The 5096-nt window shown below is 42.8% G+C and overlaps 1 non-coding gene across 1 annotated transcript; it reads right to left on the bottom strand.

The window, feature by feature from the left end:
• Positions 1–4306: 4306 nt before the first annotated feature.
• On the bottom strand, positions 4307–4439 carry LOC126024806 (small nucleolar RNA SNORA51). The gene has a single exon (XR_007500907.1). It is a non-coding gene; the product is annotated as a small nucleolar RNA SNORA51 (small nucleolar RNA).
• Between the last annotated feature and the right edge of the window lie 657 nt (positions 4440–5096).

Genomic DNA, 5096 nt, shown 5'->3' on the forward strand with positions numbered 1-5096 from the left:
CGAGCTTTGAAGGCAGCTTAACCCCATTCCAAACACTTAAACAATAGGGAACTTGGGAGGGTGAGGTTTGCCTGGCTGAGGAAAACTCTGGGTCATTGTCTGGGCCTGGGAGAGTTTCTGTCCAGAACTGTGTCCTCCTTCCGCTCCCTTCTACCTTTCGGTCTTCATGAATATGTGAAAGCAGTGCCTAACTCAGGCCTGACAAGCGAACCCCGCCACACCAGTTGGGTGCAGCTTCCAAAGACAGGCTGGCCAGCACAGTTTTTTTGTTTTGTTTTTGGTTTTTTTGGGGGTTTGTTTTTTGTTTTGGGGGCCACACCAGATGCTACTCAGGGGTTACTCCAGGCTCTGTGCTCAGAAATTGCTCCTGGCTTGGTGGACCATATGGGACCCTGGGGGATTGAACCGCGATTTGTCCTAGGTTAGCGCGTGCAAGGCAGACGCACTACCACTTGTGCCACTGCTCCAGCCCCCAAACACAGTTTTCTGACCAGTGTGTCTGTGGAAGGCTTTGGGGATGCATGGAAGAGCCCCAGCCAGCTCTGGGAACCAGAAGGGGGGCCAGGAGAGGTCATAGAGAGTCTGAGGGGTTCAAAATGAACCCATGGCCCTGGGGCGCCAGGTCTCTGCTGCAGGGCAGACTTTTTCTCATCCACTTGAATCATCTTTATGGTTTCAGCTAATTCTTGGGCGAAGTCCGCGCCCACTTCATATCTTAATTAGGAAAGCCTTCTTTATATTTTTCCTCCAGTGACCCAAATTTTCACTTTTCAGTGTTATTTTGGTTTTCTTTGTTGTTTTCTGTTTCTCACAGAGCAGAGGGCTGCTCTGTGCTATTTGCGGGGTGGATTCGTCCCATTTCCTGATCGGTCGGCTCACACTTCCTTTGCAGCTTCTCCTGCTTACGTCTCTGATTCCAATTCTGACGGTGCCCTATTAAATCTCCTGCTCAGAGCTTCCCCTTTCAGCTCTGCTTGTGCCTTCATGGCGTCTGTGTTTTCTGAGACAGCGCTGAGTGGGATGGGGTGGCAGGGATCAATCACTTCAGTAACATCTGTCATCACAGTCACATTCTTTTTTTTTTTTTCTTTTCTATAATTCTATGCTTTTCTTTATTTACATATTCACTCATTTGTATTTTTTTGGGGGGGGGGCAAAAACTAGGCTTGCACTCTACCACAGAACCATGAGTAGGCTCAGTTTAGTGCTTTGTTATTTTTTTTAATTTATTTTGGTTTTAGTTTTGGATGCTCAGGGCTTTCTCCTGGCTCTGTGCTTAGGGATCGCTCCTGATGGTGCTCAGGGGACCATATGGGATGCTGGGGATCAACCCTGGTGAGCTGCGTGCAATGCAAATGCCCTCCTGATGTACTGTCTCTCCAGCCCCATCCTTTGTGACTTTTTTTTTGGGGGGGGGGGTCCACACTCGGTGGTGCTCAGGGGTCACTCTCAGCTCTGCATTCAGAAATTGCTTCTGGCTGGCTTGGGAAACCATATGGGGTGCTGGGATTCACACTACCATCTGTCCTGGGTCAGCTGCATGCAAGGCAAATGCCCTACTGTTGTGCTACCTCTCCAGTCCCATTGTGACTTTTTAAAAAGTATATATGAAGGCTAGAATGATAGCACAGCGGTAGTATTGTTAAGTCCAGGAGAATGATGCGCCGTTCAAAGACACCAAGACCACAGTCTCATGCAAAAGCAGGGGGTTTATTTTCTTACAAGCATATGCAGGGGCTGTGCTAGAATCCAGCATAAGCCAGAAACTGCCAGCCTCGAGCCATGAGCTTACAAGCTGTATATAGCATTTCAAACAATAGAAAGTTACAGTAGATTGATTTGCTTTATGAAGTACATGATATCTGGCATTTGCTCAATCATATTTTTGCAAGGTGCAGGTGCAAGCTTACAGGGTTAACATGACCAGGTTAGAACCATGTCAGAACAGAAAGAAAGTCGAACTGTAACTGGGTCTACAAGTTCCCACAATTGTGAAGGGGGTTAGGTGATCAGGGTAGTCAGGGAACTCAGGGGAAATTTTTCCTTTACAGTCTGTCCACTCCATCACCCTCTAACTATAGTATACTTCAATAAACTTGTTTTATTCTTGCTTAAATGAATCCCCAACAAGTAAATTCTTTTTATCAACCCTGTGCTCAGGCCCATGAAGGGCTCCACCTTAAAGTGTCACCTCCCTCTCAGAAACTGTTCCCAACACATGCCACATAAGGCGGTGCCACAGGCTGGACTTAGGTCCTGCGGACTTCTGCCTTGGATTGGTGCCATCAATTTCTTCTTGTTTAGATTCAGAATGTGGCCTCCATTGGGACAGGGTAAGGAAATACTAGAAACTAGAACCCATAGGGCTTGTCATTACCAGAGCAATGGAGTTCTAGAACTAGAACCTGAAGACATTTCTTCTGAACTAGTAAGTGCTTCATAGTATAATGAAACCAAATATTGAATGTTGGCTACTTTCTTCCTCCTTTCCTTTCTCCTTTCCCCCTCCCTTCTCCCTTCCTTTTTCCTCTCTCATTCTTCTTCTTTCTTTGTTCTTTCCTTCCTTCCTTCCTTTTCCCCTCCCTCTTTTCTTTCTTCTTTCTTCTCTCTCTGTCCCCTTCCTTCCTTTCTCTCACCCTTACTCCCTCCCTCATTCCCCCTTCCTTCTTCCTTCTCTTCCTTCTCTTCCTTTCTCCCTCCTTTCTTTCCTTCCTTTTTCCCTTCCTCCCACCCTTCCTTTCTTCCTCCCACCCTTCCTTCCTTCTTCCCACCCTTCCTTCCTTCCTCCTATCCTTCTTTACACTCTCCCTCCCTTTTTTCTTTCCTTCCTTCCTACTTTCCTTTCTTCCTGCCTTCCTTCTTCCTTCTTTATCTTCCTCTGTTCCCAGACCCTGGCATTAATCACATCAGAAATCTTGTTTCCCCAAAAATTAATTGATGAAGACAATATAAACTTTATAAGAAACCTCATGTCTTCATAATCCTCTTCATTCCTTAAAAACACACTTGCACTGAATCTAGAGAGATGGTCTTTGGTAGGTAGGAGCCTATAGGAAAGTTTTCCTCAGTTGAAAGTTTCTTGGTGCAGTGATTGGCTTATTGGGAGACAAATAGTAAACTCGGTTTTTTCACTAACACTGGCAAGCCTGGGAGAGCAGGTGAATTGGGTCAGCAGTTCTGTTTATCAGATTCAGAGAGGCCTGTCTGTGAAGGCTCTTGGTAACAGGCAATCAGAGGCCTTAGAGCAGACACCATCAGAAGTGAGGCAGGGGGCACAGAGAGTTCTCTTGTCCCCCACCAAGATACAGTTCTGTCATCCATGCTCAAACTCTTCTAATACTCCATAAACCTTCAATGAACTCTTACTTCTCAAACCTTTAGTGGGAGTGGAATTTTACTAAGACAACTGATCTTAAGGCAGGACAAGGAATCAACTTTGCCTCTCATGGGAAAAAATAATTTCCTTGTGCAGCAATTGCAAAATGTAATGATAACAAAACTTTAGAATGATGTTGCTAATCTCTAAGCAAGCAGTTTTGTGTTCATACATGGATTGCCTTGATCTTGAACAAATCACTATCACACTCCCTCAGGGCTGGAGAAATGGTACAGCCAACAGTGTGTGTGCAAGTTGTGGACCCTGGCTAGAAATCCTGAGACCTACATATGGTCCCTGGAGCCCTACCACGAGTGATCCCTAAGCACAGGCATAAGGCAGGATCACACCTCTTCTCATCTTTTTGACTGTGTTTCTCTGAGATGCCTATATACAATGCTGGGAAGTTAAATATGCATTTTTCCAAAAAGTTAATAATATGTTACAGATACTCTCATAAGGTGAGGGAATAGGTCCCAGATGCATTGGAATGGAAGATTAGTTGTAACCAAGAAAATCTAAGATGACGGAGACAAAGTAACTAATGGATGGCTTCCAGTTCCTCTACCAGTGGTCCTTTTAAAACTTTTTAAACAGGGGGCTAGTTCACTGTTCCTCAGATCATTGGAGTGCTAGATTATAGTGAAAAAAACTACGAACAAATTCCTATGCACACTGCGTATATCTTATTTTGAAGTGAAGAAACAAAACGGGAACAAATACAATATGTGGCCCGTAGGAGTCGACACACTTATCTGCATGGTGACAACACACATCCACACAATGTCACTTTATAGTTGTCATGGGAGCCCCATGAAGTGACCAAATATGATTTGATTCTGGGTGCCAGCCTTTAGCTATGCAAAATTACCATAAAGCCTCGTTCTCTGAAATATGTATATTCACCCTTCTTTTTTTTTTTTTTTTTTTTTTTGTCCCCCAATTCACAATACATACCCGGCAAGGGGCCTGTGTTGAGGTGTATATGGGGTGCCTTTACTGTACCTCCTCTTTCTATACAGTCAGTGTAAAGAACACAGCCTGTGGTAAGATTTGGGAGGCCTTATCTTATCTTTTATTTATTTTATTTTTTTTTTCTTCAGAGCAAACTAAAGTTGTTTTTTTTTTGTTTTTTTTTAAAGTAAAAATTCATTTAAAGGACAAAATTGATTAACATAATGAGGTAAACTAATATAACATAATATAGTGACATAACATAACATATAATATAATTGATATAATAATAATACATGTAAGTCAAAGAAAATTTCTGATTAAAAACACAATTTTTTTTCATAATGGCTTACATATCTTTCACTGTAGTATTTTGGATACATATTCACATTGAATCAGGGGAATACCCATCACCTAATATGTCCTCTTCTCAATCAAAAATCAAATATGCTGAAAATAGGCAGAGTCCTGTCTAGAGGCTTCCAACCTCAGTTTGAGAGAGGATGTGAAAAAAATAATTAAAATACCACAACAATACACAAAAAAAAATATCGAATTAAATAACCGATAAGCACCACAACAATAAAGACAGGCACCACACAATAATCTCGGTTCTGAAATCAAATCATACTCAAGTGCAAAAAAGAAAGAAAAAGACACCCTTCTTCTATAACCAGAGTCTGGTATTGTCTCTTGACTCTGCCTGCTTTGCACTGCTTCTTAGGAGTGTCATATTCTCTCAAAGCATCTCTTTGTACTCAGACTA

Source organism: Suncus etruscus, chromosome 12, assembly GCF_024139225.1.
Source record: "Suncus etruscus isolate mSunEtr1 chromosome 12, mSunEtr1.pri.cur, whole genome shotgun sequence".
Taxonomy (NCBI): domain Eukaryota; kingdom Metazoa; phylum Chordata; class Mammalia; order Eulipotyphla; family Soricidae; genus Suncus; species Suncus etruscus.